This window comes from Somniosus microcephalus, chromosome 14, assembly GCF_052327205.1.
Source record: "Somniosus microcephalus isolate GS21.2 chromosome 14, FLI_Smic_1.0, whole genome shotgun sequence".
NCBI classification, from domain to species: domain Eukaryota; kingdom Metazoa; phylum Chordata; class Chondrichthyes; order Squaliformes; family Somniosidae; genus Somniosus; species Somniosus microcephalus.
The window spans coordinates 65,868,026-65,887,435 of NC_141000.1; the positions used below are offsets into that span (position 1 = coordinate 65,868,026).

At 45.6% G+C, this 19,410-nt stretch overlaps 1 protein-coding gene across 2 annotated transcripts in view; it reads left to right on the forward strand.

Annotated features, from left to right (window-relative positions):
• arl13b (ADP-ribosylation factor-like 13b) overlaps positions 1 to 19,410 on the forward strand; it is a 163,630-nt gene that overhangs the window by 138,471 nt on the left and 5,749 nt on the right. The window lies entirely within an intron of this gene.

A 19,410-nucleotide genomic window follows, 5' to 3' on the forward strand; every position in this document is an offset into this window, starting at 1 on the left:
AGCTGTACCAATGAAGGATGTCTCCAATCTTATCTCTCTCTCTAGTTTTTATCTCTTTAAGCATAATATTGCTGAATTCCTCGTCTCCATAAACGTAGCACTACATTCCGTTACTTCAGTCATTTTAAACCGAGGTTTTTAGTCAGGTTGGCATAATCCCATCCTGCTTTGCTCTCAGCTATTCGCCATTTTATACAGGCATTTAGGCTTTTAACATACAATTTCGCATATTATAGTTAGATAAAAATGGTTATAGAATCTTAATGTTTACTAAATCCTACAGGTACACCCTATCCTACATATCCTTACCTTGAGGGCGAGGCATTTGCTGACTCCTCAAAACTAAAATCTTACATATGGATTATTTTTCTTCCGTTTATGTAACTCTAACATGTTCTGGGCTGTAATCACATTTAAACACGATCGGGTTTCGTGCATTAGGTGTTTCAGGTAGTAGGTGTAAATTAGTAAGCATATCAGTACAAGTTAGGTTATGACCAGTACATGGGAAATTATTCTAATCCAAGGAGGGATTTCCATGTTTGTCCCTATGTTGTATTATTAGTCCTAACAATTTTTGACTCCCTACCTTGTGGTATTTGTTTTTAACTGGGTGGATCTTAATCAAACTTCTGATCTTACATAATTCAAAGTCTAACTACATGGGTTACATATACCAAATACAAAATCATTACAAGTTGGAGAACTACCAGAGCATGTGAAATAATACAAACCTAAGGGTGTGCTGATGTATTAAGCCCAATAGCCCACCAATGTGAGTTGTCCCTTATGCTTTCAATTTCAATATCTATTCTCAAGTTGTCTTGCTCCAAAACATAAAAATGCCTTAGGGAGGAGTTCAGTCGCATCATGAGCTCACTGAAACCCTCAAACAACAGGGGAATGTCATATCCGAATTGTGCAGCTCATACTTAAAAACGTGTTGGTTGATGGGACAGGTCCTGTTAGACCTGTAAAGCATGGTAGTTGCGGTAGTAGTGACACAGGCGGCACCACCAAAATCACCTCTCACTGGATTCGTACTGGTTTTTCCTTTGCTCTGTTACCTACAAAACACAATTATTACAGTCACCGTTAAATTCAGTCTTACGACATTCAAGCGACATTACAGTTTAACATCTAATCAACAAATCATGGACTTAAAAGATTCTCCAGATCTCTCTTTTACTCGTATCCATCTTGTGGAGAATTCTTACTAAACATGATTTCTCCTTAGCCCTCAATTGTCCCAATCCAGATTCCATGTAACTTTCCACTTCAACTTCAATTTCAATCCCTCTAACAGGTACCAGTGTATTTAACTCTATTCTGATTGTTTCATTAATTAGATAGTTTCTCGATGGAGTGTGTCAATGCTGTAAAGGTTGCCTCGCTCTCCTGAACCACATTAACATTTCATGTTTTGCTGTTGTCAAGTAACTGAGCAGATTGAGACCCGTTCTTTAGTGCAGCTTCACCATACATTCCCGGATGGTAATTGCCTCATACGTAACGAATCACATTTGCACACTCATACCAGTATCTCAATATCGTGCCACAAGTGCCATCCGATACAAGTCTTTCTTGGGCTTTCAGGTGATCTTATCAAAAGATTGTCTGGAGGTCTTTGTTCATCTTCCACCGCATGGTTCTGATGTCTTGGGTAGTGGCCAGGCTATCAAATTCAGTTTTCTTAAAAAGTTCATTATAGGCAGGGACACAAATGTCTCCAAGAGAAAGCTATCAATTTACTATTTTTAACTACACTTCCTGACTTTCACTAGAAAGTTTGGAAAATTCTCAATTCAGTAGTGTAATTCTCCTGTTTCAATCTTGCACCCTCAAACACTTTCCTTTAATTACCATTCATATCTCATTCATGAGTCCTGGAGAAACTTTACTGTCCAGTACAATATTTAAGATTGAAAACATAGATCAAACATTCTCACTAGGTCCAAGTTATTAACATTTTTAAATTATCATTATGTTAGAGGATATTTTATTTTCCCAAAGTAACCCAATATATAGTGCCCGAGTCCATTATTACAAAATTATCCCAAAATCCAAACAGCAGTATTATTGAACTGACAGGTTTTGTCAATGTTTAATTTAATTTTTATCAATTTATCTTATCAATTCCAATTTCAGAAACAAGTGATTTCCAGGCTAGGTGGCTTACAGTGTTTTAACATTAGAGACAGAAGTGTTACAATTAGTTTACAAGGTAACTTCCATATAACAAAAGAAAGAAGATAATCCATTGTGACTCTGCTTAAGAGCCCAAGCGGTTAATTTATCAAATCATAATTTTCCTTCTGTCACTGTGGGGAAATATTAACTTAAAATTAAGAAACTTAAATTTAATAATGTCCAATATCTTTAAATTACATTCAGCAATACTAAAGCTGTTGCTTGGTGAACTTAAACAGCTGTCAGTGGAAAGGGTTAACTCCTTTGCAGGTTTTAAGAAGGTGGAGCAAAACATTGTCAGGCGCACACAATTGCATCACTTCACGTAAATTTTAAAAAGCTTTCCCAATCAAAAAAGACAGTTGTGTTTTCACACTTTAACTAAACATGAACAGATTAGTACATGCTTGCAGAAAACCATAAATTACGTCATATTTCTTATTGTCCTTTCTTCAGATGCCTTGCCAAATGACTGTAAAAACATTGAATACAACTGGAGAAAAATTAGCTTTTCACATTTAAACAAATCAAATCAAACTGCTTTGGAAAATTTCACCATAGCAGCCGCGACTCCAAGGTTAAATCTTGGACTGAAACTTAACCTTTTGTTAAACAAACTTTTTGTTGTTGTTCTCAGTTTTTACACACCAGCTTAACTTAAATTTTAGTCATTTTTTCCAGTTCTGGGGGCACAATCTAATTCGCACATTCTTAAGTTCCAAAATCCAAGACAAGACAAAAGTTTTAAATGCTTTTAACAGAGAAGTAAGTGAAGCTAAAACATACATAACAGAATCTTTCTTTTAAAGACAGACTTTTCAGACAAAAGAAATACTGTAACTTAAACATTCATAATCAGGAAAACATTCACACTTTAACATACACTTTCATACAAACTGAAATTGCAGCATTTTTTAAGGTTCCTTTCACCCAGCAAATCTTGTGTTTTATTTGTCTCGGCACAGACATTAATAACTTCTATGTCAGTAAAATTTTAGGTTTCTCTTTTTCCTTTTTTTAAATCGGAGTCTCAGCAACTTAGGGTTTACTTGAGTTCTAGTTAGGACACTAACTAGTTTCTCAATGTATGTGGAACCGTCCAGTGGGGGTATTTCCATGTCACTGCTGACATAGGCTACGGGGGCTGCCGCTGATGGTTGTTGTCCTGCTTGTGCCTGGTCACCGACCACAGCTGGTGCTGGTGGAGCCTCAGGAATCACTTGTGTGCGGGTCAGAACATTAACTGGGGCTTTAAAGGGTGCAGGCTCGTCCACTAAGGTTTTTATACTAGTGTTCGGAGCATAGGCTGGGGGCCTCTCGACCAAGCCAATGGTGGTATACGAAACGGGGGCCTTTTGGGGTTGCTGAAGAGCCTCCCTTAGGGCACTTCGTGAGTCATTTAATTGACTGATCAGGCAGTCATTATCTTTTGTTAAGAAGACTACTTGACTTTTAGCCTCCAAGATTCTGCATTGCAGTGCCGGCGTGAACGGTGTTAATACTCTGTTGCTGCATTATTGCTGCCGAAGCACCGACTTGTCCCTGAAGAATTTCATTCTTGTTTTTTAACTCTATGACTTCTTTCTCCCATTTTGACTTTTCACTCTAACGTTAGATTCTCTTCTACAAGCTGTGATTTTTCACCCGTTAACGTTAGATTCTCTTGTATCACCCGTAGTTTGTCTTTTTCTAATTTCTCCTGATCATCTTCCATTTCCAGGAAGATTTCTTTATTCTGTTCTACATAATATACTGTGGCATAGGCCAATAGCTGCAAGGCCCTATCCGGCTTCCATCTCTTCTGAACTTGCTTTACAATGAACGCAACAACGTCCTCAAAAGACACTCTCACATCCTTTGTTAGACATTCTACTATCAACGTCTGCAACTGTGCATCATCGCACTTCTTCATTAACTTCGCTTTATAGTTTACAAAAAATTCTCACTTGACATTCTAACTGTGCGTTAAAGAGACATAGAAACATAGAAGATAGGAGCAGGAGTAGGCCATTCGGCCCTTCGAGCCTGCTCCGCCATTCAACGAGATCATGGCTGATCATCCAAACCCTAGCACCCGGTCCCTACACCGACAGCCATCCCACCCAAGCCCTATCCCCGTAACCCCACGTATTTAATCCCCCCTAACACTAAGGGTCAATTTTTATCATGGCCAATCAACCTAACCCGCACATCTTTGGACTGTGGGAGGAAACCAGTGCACCCGGAGGAAACCCACGCAAACACGGGGAGAATGTGCAAACTCCACACAGACAGTCACCCGAGGCCGGATTTGAACCCGGGTCCCTGGCGCTGTGAGGCAACAGTGCTAACCACTATGCCACCGTGCAGACACTATCTGTTAGATAACCTAACCTTCCACAAGAACTTTCGTTGATCAGACGAAAATCCAAACGCCTATTTTATGCACAATGGACCTGATTTCAGTTAATAGTCAAAGCCCCACGTTGGGCGCCAACCTGTAGCTTTTAAAAGCTCTTATAATAATTTGTCTGTGACTACACAAACCACTCTGGGTCCAGGTATACTGTGTATAAGTAAAACAGGTTTATTAAGCATTAACATCCAGTACAAAGAAGTAATACTTAACCAGAAAATAGTCAGTCTGTTCGTTCGAACCCTGGCGTTCCTTCCGAGTGACTGGGGCGCAAGTCTCCTGATGTAAGTTGCTGTGTTCTGTTGACCGATGCTCGCTTCCTTGGGATCTTGCTGTGTTCCATTGACTGATGCTCCTATCAATCTCTGGTTACATGGTGCACGCTTTCGATGTTCAAAACCTGTACCCTTTTTCCTCTCGTTTTGCCTACGTGGCAGTAATTAACCCTCTGACACCTGGTAAAAAGTCTTGCTTCCCCCGTTGGCCATCTTCTGACCTTGTTGATGTTGCTAGGTTTTTCTCTATGCATAACAAAGTACCCTTATCTCATATGTTCACTTTTCACAGAACACTTCCTAAAATGTTAACAAAACAGTCTGTCCATCCTATAGCTGTACCAATGAAGGATGTCTCCAACTCTTATCTCTCTCTAGTTTTTATCTCTTTAAGCATAATATTGCAGAATTCCTCGTCTCCATAAACTTAGCACTACATTCCGTTACTTCAGTAATTTTAAACCGAGGTTTTTAGTCAGGTTGGCATAATCCCATCCTGCTTTGTTCTCAGCCATTTGCCATTTTATACAGGCTTTCAGGCTTTTAACATATCACATATTGGCCCAGAAATTCGTGTCTCCACAGGTGAGTACGCACGGGGTACTCGCCTGTAAGCCCAATGGAACTCTGAACCCCTAAAAGAAGGGGTTCAGAGTTCGAACGCGTGCGCAGGAAAGGCTGCGCGTGCGCATCGAACTTACGTGTTTTTTGCAGGTTTTCCCGGGAGGGTAAGTCTCCAGAAGTTAAACATGTAAAAAGCAGGTGCAAGGCCTGCTTTTTACAAGGTAAGTGGTGAATTAATTAAAATTAAAACATTTTTTCCACAAGTTTATTATTTTTAAATACGTTAAGGAAAGATAAGTTTATTTTTAGCCCTGTTAGAAAATAAAATTATTTTTTTCAAAAATTTAAATTCGTGTTTAAAATAGTTATTTCATGTAATTTATAGTTTATTTAAAAAATGTGATTTAAAAAAAAAAAAATTTATTTGAAGATTTAGTGATGTTTTGGGGCCCATAGTATTTCTAAGTTTTGACAGCACTTCCTGCCAAACTTTTATGAATGAAGCATTCCCTGCTACCATTGGCTCCCCATGGCCCACGTGATCCCAGGGGACGCATCGAACTAACTGCGCCCCTGGGATATGCAAGCACTGCGCGCTGGCAGTTGGAGCAGGCCCAGGATCGTAATTCCACGGAGGCCCACAGCACAACGGCCGGCGCGCAAGCCAAGTGCAGGTCGGGGGCTTACACCTGCGGGAAGCCCTCGACCCGAATTTCTGGGCCATTATAGTTAGATAAAAATGGTTATAGAATCTTAATAATGTTTACTAAATCCTACAGGTACACCCTATCCTACACTGCCCCCTCTCTTGTTGGGCTTGCTACGTACTGGCTAAAAAAGTTCTCCTGAATGCATTTTAAGAATTCTGCTCACTCTATGCCTTTCACACTAATTTTATCCCAGTTAATATCAGGGAAGTTGAAATCCCTTACTATTCCTGCCCTATTTTTGCACGTCTCAGAAATTGTGGTTCTGCAAATGAATAGTTAGATTGGGCAGAAAACAAAGTTTAAAAAAGAATCATATGACAAAGCTGAATCTAATGACACAAGAGTTCCAAGAAATCCTGTGATCTATAAATTGAAATGGGTTAAGAAACTAAGAGGAAGTATGGAAAAATACTTGCAACTAATGTTGGAGAGAAGAGCAGAACTTCTTCAAGGTGGGCATTCCTAGAAGAGAAGTGGCAGTGAATTAAACACTAATACAAAAGTAAAATACTGCGGATGCTGGAAATCTGAAATAAAAACAGAAAATGCCGGAAATACTCAGCAGGTCAAGCAGCATATGTAGAGAGAGAAACAGAGTTAACTTTTCAGGTTGAATAGTAGTGGAATAGTCTTTCAATGTACTGATCAAATATCAGAACATAGATTTGGGAAGTGTAGGCCATGTTTGACTAAACTGATCGAATTTAAAGTATAAATGGGTGATGTGGGCTTGCAGAAAACGTGATAAACTATTGCACAAGAAATTGGTTGAGAAAATTAGGGCCGATGGTACAAAAGGGAAAGTGACACTACGGATAGACAGATGGCTGAAAGTCAGGCAGAAAACAGTTGCAGTTAACAGATGTCTCTGAAACTGGCAAGCAGTGGTTAATGGAGTGTACCAGGGATCGTTTTTGAGATTATGGGGGTGGAATTTTAATGCTGAAGCGCGGGTGGGGGGTTAAGTTCGCTGAAAATGTCAGTGCATCTGGAAGCCAGCTCCAACCCGCCGACTTCCGGGTTTAACTCTGGCGTGTTCGGCAGGTTGTGCATAACCCCTTCAGGACAGGCGGGTTACCAATTTAAATATGCAAATTGCTCCATTGTGGCGATATTTCAATGTTCTTTCAAATTTAATGCCGCAAGTGCAATAGTTTATCCCAGGTTTCCTGAGCTTCTTGAAACTTTCTATTTCAACCAAGGTGAGAACACAAAGCAAATTCATGGGGCTCATTTAAAAATCAGGCAAATACTGCAATAAATACTTGGTGCTCAAAGGTGCTTTCTTTCTTACTACTTGGAAAGGGTTTGTTCAGAGTACTTGTGATGAGAGGTTAGTTTCTATACTTTGGACATTTGGAGACTCTGATCAGGATGGGTGGTGCCTTGGCTGCCTTAGATTGGACCTCGCACTAGGAACAGCAACAGCCTGTTGTGGAGAGACCTGCAGCTGGTGGGCACAGAGGGGAGCAGCAATGGCATTGAGCTTGCAGGAGGCACGACCCACATAATAGGGTGTACGGACAGAGGCCCAGCTTCCTAGACCTCTCGGGCAAGCAGTGCCTCTAGAGGCTGAGGTTGTTGCTTAGGAGCATAAGAGCATAAGAAATAGGAGCAGCAGTAGGCCACATAGCCCATCGAGCCTGCTCCGCCATTCAAAAAGCTGAACTTCAACATCAACTCCACTCTCCTACATTATCCCCATATCCCTTGATTCCCTTCCTTTGATTCCCCTAGCACCCAAAAATCTATCTATCTCAGTCTTGAATATGCTCATTGACTGAACATCCACAGCCCTCTGGAGTAGAGAATTCCAAATATTCACAACCCTCTAAGTGAAGAAGTTTCTCCTCATCTCAGTCCTAAATGGACGACCTCTTATCCTAAGACTATGATCCTTAGTTCTATACTCTCCAGCCAGGGGAAACAACCTCTCAGCATCTACCCTGTCAAGCCCTCTAAGAATTTTATATGTTTCAATTAAACCACCGCTTGCTCTTCTAAACTCCAAAGAACATAGGCCCATTCTACTCGATCTCTCCTCATAGGACAGCCCCCTCATCCCAGGAACCAGTCTGGTGAACCTTTGTTGCACCCCCTCTAAGGCAAGTATATCCTTCCTTAGGTATGGAGACCAAAATTGTACACAATACTCCAGGTGTGGTCTCATGAAAGCCTTATATAATTGCAGCAAGACTTCCTTACTCTTGTACCCCAACTCCCTTGCAATGAAGGCTAACATACCATTTGCCTTCCTAATTGCTGGTTGTACCTGCATTTTAACTTTGTGATTCATCTACAGGGGCCCCCAAATTCCTCTGAATACCAACATTTACTCGTTTCTCCCCTTTTAAAATTATTCTGCTTTTCCATTCTTCCTACCAAAAATGGATAATTTCACACATCCCCACACTATACTCCATCTGCTGCCTTCTTGCCCAATCACTGAAAGCCGATAAATCCCCTGGACCTGATGGCCTACATCCTGGGGTTTTGAAAGAGGTGGCTATAGAGATGGTGAATGCATTGGTTGTCATTTTCATAGACTCGAATGGTTCCTGTGGATTGGAAGGTAGCAACTGTAACCCCACTATTTAAGAAAGGGGGGAGAGAGAAAACGGGGAAATACAGACCAGTTAACCTGACATCAGTAGTAGGGAAAATGCTAGAATCTATTATTGAGGACGTGGTAACAGGGCACTTAGAAAATAATAATAGGATTGGGTGAGTCAACACAGACTTATGAAAGGGAAATCATGTTTGACAAATCTGTTAGAATCTTTTGAGGTCATAACCAGCAGAATAGATAAGGGGGAATCAGTGGATGTGGTGTTTTCGGATTTTCAGAAGGCATTCGATAAGGTGCCACACAAGAGGTTATTAAACAAAATGAGGGCTCATGGGATTGGGGGTAATATACTAGCATGGACTGAGGATTAGTTAATGGACAGAAAACAGAGAGTAGGAATAAACGGGTCATTTTCGGGTTGGCAGGCTTAACTAGTGGGGTACCGCAAGGATCAGTGCTTGGGTCTCAGCTGTTCGCAATCTACTTCAATGATTTGGATGAGAGGACCAAATGTAATATATCCAAGTTTGCTGATGATACATTCCCACCCAGCTTTGTAAGTTGTGAAGAGGATGCAAGGAGGCTTCACGGGGATATAGACAAGCTAAGTAGGTGGGCAAGAACATGACAAATGGAATATAATGTGGAGAAATGTGAAGTTATCCACTTTGGTAGGAAAAATAGAAAAGCAGACTTTTTTTAAATGGTGAGAGATTGGGAAATGTTGGTGTTCAGAGGCACTTGAGTGTCCTTGTACACGAATCACTGAAAGTTAACATGCAGGTACAGCAAGCAATTAGGAAAGCAAATGGTATGTTGGCCTTTATTACAAAATTACAAGAGGATTTGAGTATAAGAGTAAAGACGTTTTTCTGCAATTATATAGGGCCCTGGTGAGACCACACCTGGAGTATTGTGTACAGTTTTGGTCTCCTTACCTAAGGAAGGATATACTTGCCATGGAGGGAGTGCAACAAAGGTTCACCAGACTGGTTCCTGGGATGGGGTGATTGTCCTATGAGGAGAGATTGAGTAGACTAGGCCTATATTCTCTAGAGTTTAGAAGAATGAGAGGTGATCTCATTGAAACATGCACAATTCTTTCAGGGCTTGACAGGGAGGATGTTTCCCCTGGCTGGGGAGTCTAGAACACAGGTCACAGTCTCAGAATAAGGGGTTGGCCATTTAGGACTGAGATGAGGAGAAATTTCTTCACTCCGAGGGTGATGAATCTTTGGAATTCTCTACCCCAGAGGGCTGTGGAGGCTCAGTCGTTGAGTGTATTCAAGACAGAGATGGATAGATTTTTGAATATTAGGGGAATCAAGGGATATGGGGATAATGCAGGAAAGTGGAGATGAGGTAGAAGATCAGCCATGGTCTTACTGAATGGCGGAGCAGGCTCAAAGGGCCAAATGGCCTACTCCTGCTCCTGTTTCTTATGTCCTTAACCGGTCTATCTCCCTTTGCAGCCTCTTTGTGTCCTCCTCACAGCTACTTTCCCACCTAGCTTTGTATCGTCAGCGAACTTGAATGTATTACACTTGGTCCTTGATGCGCTATCAATCACTCAAAAGACTGAGGTTAAGCGAGTAACTAACAGGCTTTTATTAACAAGAGAATGAAGGTGTGCCTCGAGTGGTCGACCAGTCCAGAATACAGAGGGACTGTGGAGCAGTCACCTTTATACCTGGACTCGTGGGAGGAGTCAGCCGAGGCGTGTACAGACATGCACACAGTGGAATACAAACAGTGGTTTACCACATTCACCCCTTGTTTAAAAATGAGTCCGGCGGGGTGAAGTGTATTAAAAGTTTGTGTATTGGAGTCTCTCCGGAGGTCTTGTCTGCCGCTGTGATCGACGTGGCGACGGCAGGGGTAGTGAAGCTTCCGGCGTCGAGTCCCGCGTAGGCTGGGGCACTGGTGTGTAGTCCTCGTGGGTGTCGAGCGGGTCGCGGGGCCCAGGCGTGCCGTCTGCTGGGGTTGGATATTGGATCGTGGGGGGGAGGTGGTAGTGGGTTACTGGGGCCCCCGAGGGTGCGAGGTCTCGTATGGAGACTGTGTCCTCCCGCCCGTCCGGGTACGCAATGTAAGCGTACTGGGGGTTGGCGTGGAGGAGGTCGACCCTCTCGACCAGGGGGTCTGTTTTATGGGTCCTCACGTGTCTTCTCAGTAGGACCGGCCTTGGGGACGTCAGCCATGGTGGTAGCGATGTCCCCGATGTGGACTTCCTTGGGAAGACAAATATTTTCTCATGAGGGGTGGCGTTAGTGGCAGTGCAGAGCAGTGACCGAATAGAGTGGAGCGCATCGGAGAGCACATCCTGCCAGCGGGAGGTCGGAAGGCCCCTAGACTTTAAGGCTAGCAGGGCGGCCTTCCAAACTGTCGCATTCTCTCTTTCCACCTGTCCGTTCCCCCGGGGGTTGTAACTGGTGGTCCTGCTTGTGGCAATACCCCTAGCGAGCAGGTACTGGCGGAGTTCGTCGCTCATAAACGATGAGCCCCGGTCGCTATGGATATAGCTGGGGAAACCGAACAGGTGAAGAGGTCGTTTAGACATTTAATGACCGTGGCACTGGTCATGTCCGGGCAGGGGATGGCGAACGGGAAACGGGAGTACTCATCAATAATGTTGAGGAAGTACACATTACGGTCGGAGGAGGGGAGAGGCCCTTTAAAATCAACGCTCAGGCGCTCGAAGGGGCGAGTGGCTTTTATCAGGTGAGCCCTGTCTGGTCTATAAAAGTGCGGTTTGCACTCAGCGCAGACTTGGCAGTTCCTGGTCATGGTCCTGACCTCCTCAATGGAGTAAGGCAGGTTGCGGGCCTTGATGAAGTGGAAGAACCTGGTGACCCCCGGGTGGCAGAGGTCATTGTGGAGGGCCCGCGGTCTATCGATCTGCGCGCTGGCGCAGGTGCCACGCGATAGAGCATCCAGGGGTTCATTAAGCTTCCCGGGCCGGTACAAGATCTCGTAATTGTAGGTGGAAAGTTCGATTCTCCACCTCAAGATCTTGTCGTTTTTGATTTTGCCCCTCTGCTTGTTGTTAAACATAAAAGCAACTGAACGCTGGTCAGTGAGCAGGGTAAATTGTTTTCCGGCCAGGTAGTGCCTCCAATGACGCACAGCCTCCACAATAGCCTGGGCCTCCTTCTCAACAGCGGAGTGTCTGGTCTCCGGGCCCTGGAGGGTTCGTGAAAAGAAGGCCACGGGTCTCCCCGCCTGATTAAGGGTAGCGGCCAGGGCAAAGTCGGACGCGTCGCTTTCCACCTGGAAGGGGATGGATTTGTCCACTGCGTGCATGGTGGCTTTGGCAATGTCTTCCTTGATACGGTGGAAGGCTAAGCGGGCCTCTGCCGTCAAGGGAAAAGAGGTGGACTTGATCAGCGGACGGGCCTTGTCCGCATAGTAGGGGACCCACTGGGCGTAATAGGAGAAAAACCCTAGGCACCTCTTCAGGGCCTTGAGGCAGCGGGGCAGTGGGAGTTCCATAAGGGGACGCATCCGGTCGGGGTCGGGACCAATGACTCCGTGTTCCACAACACAGCCAAGGATGGCGAGGTGGGTTGTGCGGAATATGCACTTCTCCTTGTTATACGTCAGGTTCAGGAGTTGGGCGGTGCAGAGGAATTTTTCGAGGTTTGCGTCATGGTCCTGCAAGTCATGGCCGCAGATGGTCACATTGTCCAGATATGGGAAAGTGGCCTGCAACGCATTTTGATCGACCATCCGGTCCATCTCCCTTTGGAAGGTGACGCCAAAGAGAACCCTAAGGAAGTGATAGAGGCGGCCGTTTGCCTCAAAGGCAGTATACTGGCGGTCCTTAGGGCGGATAGGGAGCTGGTGGTACGCTGATTTCAGGTCAGTGGTCGAGAAGACGCGGTACTGCGCGATCTGGTTGACCATATCAGCTATGCGGGGGAGTGGGTAAGCGTCCAGCAGGGTGTAGCGATTTATTGTCTGGATGTAGTCGATGACCAGGCGCTGCTTCTCGCCGGTCCTAACGACCACAGCCTGGGCTCGCCAGGGGCTGGTGCTCCCCTCAATAATCCCCTCCTTCAGGAGCCGCTCCACTTCGGTTTTAATGAAAACCCTGTCCCCGGCACTGTATCGCCTGCTCTTTGTGGCGATGGGCTTACAGTCGGGGGCGAGGTTAGCAAACAGTGGGGGGGCGGTGACTGAGTGTGGAGAGGTTGCACCTGGTGCGCGGCGGGCAATTTGGAAGTTGCTGGCTGCGGACTGAGAGTGGGGGGAGGGGTCCACCGTACGCCATCGTAACACTTTTAAGGTGGCACTGAAAATCTAACCCCAGTAGGACGGCAGCGCAGAGGTGGGGCAGGACCAGAAGTTTAAAATTATCGTACACAGTCCCGTCTACTAAGAGTGTCACCACGCAGTAGCTGCCAACGTCCGCCGACTGAGACTCGGAGGCCATAGAAATCCACTGGTGCGCAGGCAGGACTGGGAGAGAGCAACGCCGCACCGTGTCGGGGTGGATGAAGCTCTCCGTGCTCCCAGAGTCAAAAAGGCAGATTGTTTCGTGACCATTTACCTTAATGTCCATTGTGGACCGGGCCAGTTGGTGCGGTCTCGCTTGGTCCAGCGTAACGGAGGCCAGCGTAGGGGTCGGTGTGTCGTTGCGGGTATCAGATGAGGCGGTGTTGGGGGCCAAGATGGCGGTTGGCGTCCAAGATGGCGGCGTCCATGATCCCCATGTGACTGGAGGCGTCCAAAATGGCTGCTGTTCCAGTGGTTCGCACATGGCTGGGGAGGCCCAAGATGGCGGCCCGCACGGCCCACACGCGGCGCTGCTGGGGTTCGGGGTGGCTTTGGCCCTGCAGACGCTGGCGTAGTGTCCCTTCTTCCCGCAGCCCGAGCAGATCGCATTTTTCGCCGGGCAGCGCGCTCTGGGGTGTTTGGCCTGGCCACAGAAGTAGCATTTCTGGCTTTGGGACACTGCTGCGGTAGTTGAGCCGTTGCTGGGATGTGGCTGGGGTGGCACGGCGCTATGAGACGGTCCTACCGTGTCCCAGGCTGTCGTTCCCCGCGGCGTCCACGGTGCAGAGGAGTAGGCATCCATGCCCCGGTAGGCTGCGTCCAATGATAGTGCGAGTTCAGAGGCCTTGTTGAGGTCGAGGTCACTCTGCTCCAACAGTCGCTGTCGGGTGTAATTGGACCTGTGGCCCGCCACAAAAGCGTCCCGGATAAGTTCCTCTGTGTACACGGCGGCCTTTACATCCTTACAACCACAGGCCCGGCCAAGCACAGACAGTGCCTGAAGGTATTCCTCGGTCGATTCCCCAGGTTGTTGTTTACGACTCCCCAGGAGGTGCCTGGCGTACACCTCGTTCACTGGGCGCGTGTACTGGTCCTTGAGCTTGAAAGCAGCCGTGTACGAGGTCGCGTCCTGGATGACCGAGTACGCTCGGTGGTTCACTTTGGAGATCAGGACATCCAGTTTGTCCTCATCCGATTTGACCGTTGCAGCGGAGGCGATCAGGAATTTTTCAAAGCACTTAAGCCAGTGAGCAAACTTGGTGGATGCGTCCGCCTCCCGATGGTCTAAGTCCAGGCATGCTGGTGTGAGGATCTTCTCCATTATAAAAAAATCTTGTTAATAAAATTGATGCGCTATCAATCACTCAAAAGACTGAGGTTAAGCGAGTAACTAACAGGCTTTTATTAACAAGAGAATGAAGGTGTGCCTCGAGTGGTCGACCAGTCCAGAATACAGAGGGACTGTGGAGCAGTCACCTTTATACCTGGACTCGTGGGAGGAGTCAGCCGAGGCATGTACAGACATGTACACAGTGGAATACAAACAGTGGTTTACCACAGTCCTCTCAGCTAAGTCATTGATATAGATTGTAAATAGCTGAGGTCCAAGCACTGATCCTTATGGCACACCACTAGTTATATCCTGCCATCCTGAAATGACCTGTTTATTGTAATTCTGTTTTCTGTCTGTTAACCAACTCAAACCCATGCTAATATATTACCCCTAATCTTGTGTAACAACCTCTTGTGTGGCACCTTATCGAATGTCTTCTGATAATCCCAATATACTATATCCACTGGTTCTCCCTTATCTACTCTGCTAGTTACACCCTCAAAAAAACTTTAATAAATTTGTCAAACAAGATTTCCCTTTCATAAAACTGTGTTGACTCTGCCTAATCATATTATGATTTTCCAATTGCCCTGTTACCATGTCCTTAACAATAGATTATAGCATTTTCCATACTACTGATGTCAGGCTAACTGGCTATAGTTCCCTGTTTTCTTTCTCCCTCCTTTCTTGAACAGCGGGGTTACATTTGCTACCCTCCAATCCACGGGGATTGTTCTAGAATCTAGGGAATTGTGGAAGATCAAAACCAATGCATCCACTATCTCTGCAGCCACCTCTTTTAAAACCCAGGGGTGCAGGCCAACCGGTCCAGGGGACTTGTCAGCTTTTATTCCCAATAATCTTCCTAGTACTTTTTCTTTACTGAAATAAATTACTTTTAAGTTCCTCACTTTCATTGGACCCTTGGCTCCCACAATTTCCAGTATGTTCTTTTTGTTCTCTACTGTGAAGATACACAAAATATTTGTATATCGTCTCTGCCATTTCCTTATTCCCCAATATAATTTCTCCTGTCTCTGTATCTAAGAGACCCAGGTTTACTTTTACTAATCTTTTCCATTTTATATACATGTAAAAGCTCTTACAATCTGTTTATTTCTTGCTAGTTTACTCTTCTATTTTCCCCATCTTTATCAATTTCTTGGTCATCATTTGCTGATTTTTAAAACCCTTCCAATCCTCAGGTTTACTACTCTTTCTGGCAACATCGTGAGCTGCTTCTTTTATCTAATACTATCCGTAACTTTTTTTATTCGTTCCTGGGATGTGGACAAGGCCAGCATTTATTGCCCATCATGAATTGCCCTTGAGAAGGGTGTGGTGAAGGAACTCCGATAGTGCTGTCAAGGAGGGAGTTCCAGGATTTTGACCCAGCGACGATGAAAGAACGGCGATATATTTCCAAATCAGAATGGTGTGTAACTTGGAGGTGATGGTGTTCCCATGCGCCTGCTGCCCTTGTCCTTCTAGGTGGTAGAGGTCGCGGGTTTGGGAGGTGCTGTCGAAGAAGCCTTGGCGAGTTGCTGTAGTGCATCTTGTAGATGGTACACACTGTAGCCACGGTGGAGGGAATGAATGTTTAAGGTGGTGGATGGGGTACCAATCAAGTGGGCTGCTTTGTCCTGGATGGTGTCTAGCTTCTTGAGTGTTGCCTGGATGAGTGCAGCTCCAACAAGTGGAGAGTATTCCATCATCCGCCTTGTAGATGGTGGAAAGACTTTGGGGAGTCAAGAAGTGAGACACTTGCTGCATAATACCCAGCCTCTGACCTGCTCTTGTAGCTGCAGTATTTATGTGGCGGGTCCAGTTAAGTTTCTGGTCAATGGTGACCCCCCAGGATGTTGATGGTGGGGGGATTTGATGATGGTTATGCTGTTGAATGTCAAGGGGCGGTGGTTAAACTGTCGCTTGTTGGAGATGGTCGTTGCTGGGCACTTGTGTGGCGTGAATGTTACTTACCACTTATCAGCCCAATGAAGCTTGAATGTCGTCCAGGTTTTGCCGCATGCGGGTATTGACTGCTTCATTATTTGAGGAGTTGCGAATGGAACTGAACACTATAGTCATCAGCGAACATCTCTCGCCATGGCTGTACCACTTTTTCCAGTGGTCTTTTCATTCCTCAAGGGAATGTATATTCGTTGAGAATCATGAATTATTTCTTTAAATGTTTTCCATTGCTTATCTATCGCTTATCTTTTGAACTAATTTCCCAATACCTCAGCCAATTCTCCCCCTCGTACCTCTGTAATTGGCTTTGTTTAAATTTAAGACCCTAGTTTCAGACTTAACCACATCACTGTCAAACTCAACATGAAATTCTGTCGTATTATGATTATGCTTCCCCAGAGGATCCCTTTACTATAAGATTACACAATACTAGATCTAAAATAGCCTGCTCTCTGGTTGGTTCCTCGAAATATATTGTTCTAGAAAACTGTCTCCAATACATTTCATGAACCTGTCCTCCAAGCTACTTTTGCCAATTTGGTTTGCCCAGTCTATGTGAAGATTTAAGACCCCCAAGATGATTGCATTACCCTTGTTACATGCTATCGAATTTCCCGATTTATACTCTGTCTAACACTGATCGGGGGCCTATAAACTACTCCCACCAGTTTTTTCTGCCCTTTGTTATTTTGTAGCTCCACCCATACTGATTCTGCATTCTGATTTTCTAGGCTAAGATCCTTTCTCTCTACTGCTTTTATCTCATCCTTTATTATCAGAGCTACTCTACCTCCTTTTCCATTTTGCCTATCTTTTCTAAAAAGTCAAGTACCCTAGAATAATTAGGTCCCAACCTTGGTTACCTTGCAACCATGTCTCAGTAATGGCTACTAGATCAAACCCATTTATTTCTTATCTGTACCATTAATTCTTTTTACTTTATCTTGTTACGAATGCTTTGTGCATTCAGATATAGTGCCTTTAATTTTAACCTTTTACTATTTTTCCCTGATGTGGCCTTAGTCATTAATGCCCTATTACCAGTTATTAAACTCTCCATCTCTTCCTGACACAACCTGCCTAATTTTACCCAAATCGCTACTCTGCTCTACAGCCTTGACTATTCTCTTCAGTTGCGTCAGGTAGTGGCAGACATCTGCAGCCTCTTGAAGACCTGCTCACTGCTGGACCTGGTGGTCACGCATTACCAGTGGCTGTCAAAGTGATCCACCCTCAACCTTTTTGCCTCCGTATCCTTCCAGGGTGCTGCCGAAGACATATCGAGGATCTCCCAGTCGGCTGCACACAAATGTATAAGGTAGGTTGCGGATGGGATGTTTGCCAGGGCCGGCAATTATGTCAGCTTCACCTGTGATGAAGCCAGTCAGAATGAGTGGGAGCTCGAGTTTGCATCTTTGGCTGGCTTTCCATTTGTGCAGGGCATCATCGACTGCACACACGTGGCTATCCGCGCACCCCAGATCAACCCAGGAGTATTCGTAAACTGCAAGGGGTTCCACTCCATCAATGTGCAGCTGGTGTATAATCACATGAAAAGGTTTATGCAGGTATGCGCCAGATTCAAGCTGCCATGATGCTTTCATCCTGCAGCAATCCAAGCTCCCTCAGCTCTTTGGACCTGCAAGCAGACTTGAGGGGTGACTGCTAGAAGATAATGGCTGGGCTGATCACACCCGTGAGGAACCCAACCAATGAAGCCCAAGAGTGGTACAACGAAAGCTATATGACTACCAGATGTGTCTTTGAACAAGCCATTGGCATGCTGAAGATGCGCTTCAGGTACCTGGACAGAACTGAAGGTGTCCTTCAGTACTCACCAGCCAGGGTCTCCAGAATGATCGTGGTGTGCTGCGCTCTGCACAACATTGCACAGCAGTGAGGATTGGAGCTGTAGGAGCAACAAGGTGCAGAGCTGCCATCATCTGTGGACGAATCCGAGGAAGAGGAAGCTGGCGACCCCATCGCAGCAGCAGCCGCTTACATTGCTGCCCGGGATGACCGGGATTCCCTAATAGCTGTAAGGTTCAGTTAGTAACCACCACTGAACGCATGTAGCAGCTACATCCAATGACCACTTCCTTCTCCCCACGTCCATCTCCCCCCGCCCAGTGCCACTGACACAAAGCAGTCCTACAACCAACCACCTTGCCATTGGTTCCCGACAATTCATGTCTTCCCACAACCGAAAAGGCGAGTTGCCACCCAGCAACCAAGAATGAGCAACACTGGAATGTGGTGCAAAGTAATACATTTTACGTGATCCTGCTAAAGAATGGAAACTTAACATAACATTTTGTCACACATGTATGTGCATACACTTGTGCAACTACAAGGTTTTACTCTTCCTTTTCCTACCGCTCCTACGTGATGCAACCCCTGCGGCTTCAGCAGAGGTAGAGGCAGGCTATTCTGATCCCTGCTCTGACTGCTGAGATGCTCTTGGCTGGCGATCTCTGGGTTTTAGAGCCCATGAGGGGCCCACCAAAGACTGCTCCACCTGTGCAAGGGCAGACTTGGCCTTCTGGAGAGGAGGCAGTGTGTTGGGTACTGACTGGGGCGGGGGTGTGGATAGCAACTGCTGAGAAGTGGGAGCACTTTGAGTGGAGTCCCCACTTCCATGTCCCCTTTCTCTATCATCCATCTCCTGGGTCAGCCGCACTTCACTCCGAACACTCTGCTGGAGAGCAGCTGAGTGCAGATCAGTGACGTGCTGTAAGGACAAAGCTAAGGTGGCTGTCATCCTATTTAAGGCGTCAGACATGTTGACATCCCGAGTCTGCACGGCCGTGGTTAATGCCTGCATTGATTCATTTTGATAGCCGCGATTGATGTTCCACGGAGTTGGTCACTCTATTCATGGAAGAAGACATTCTCGCAATGCTGTGAAACTTCGACCCACTCTAACTTGAGATGGACTCTTCCATTCTCTCTGCAATTGTGGACTGTGTGCATAGAAGGCCTGTCGGTATGTTGCAGATTTTCTGCTGCCCCTCAACGATTATCCTTTTCCGCAACTGGGTACAGCATCTTTGTCCAGCTGAGCAGAACTTGGAGAGGGCTATGCCCTCTGACGTGGACTCTCCACAGCTGTCCCTGCCACCACT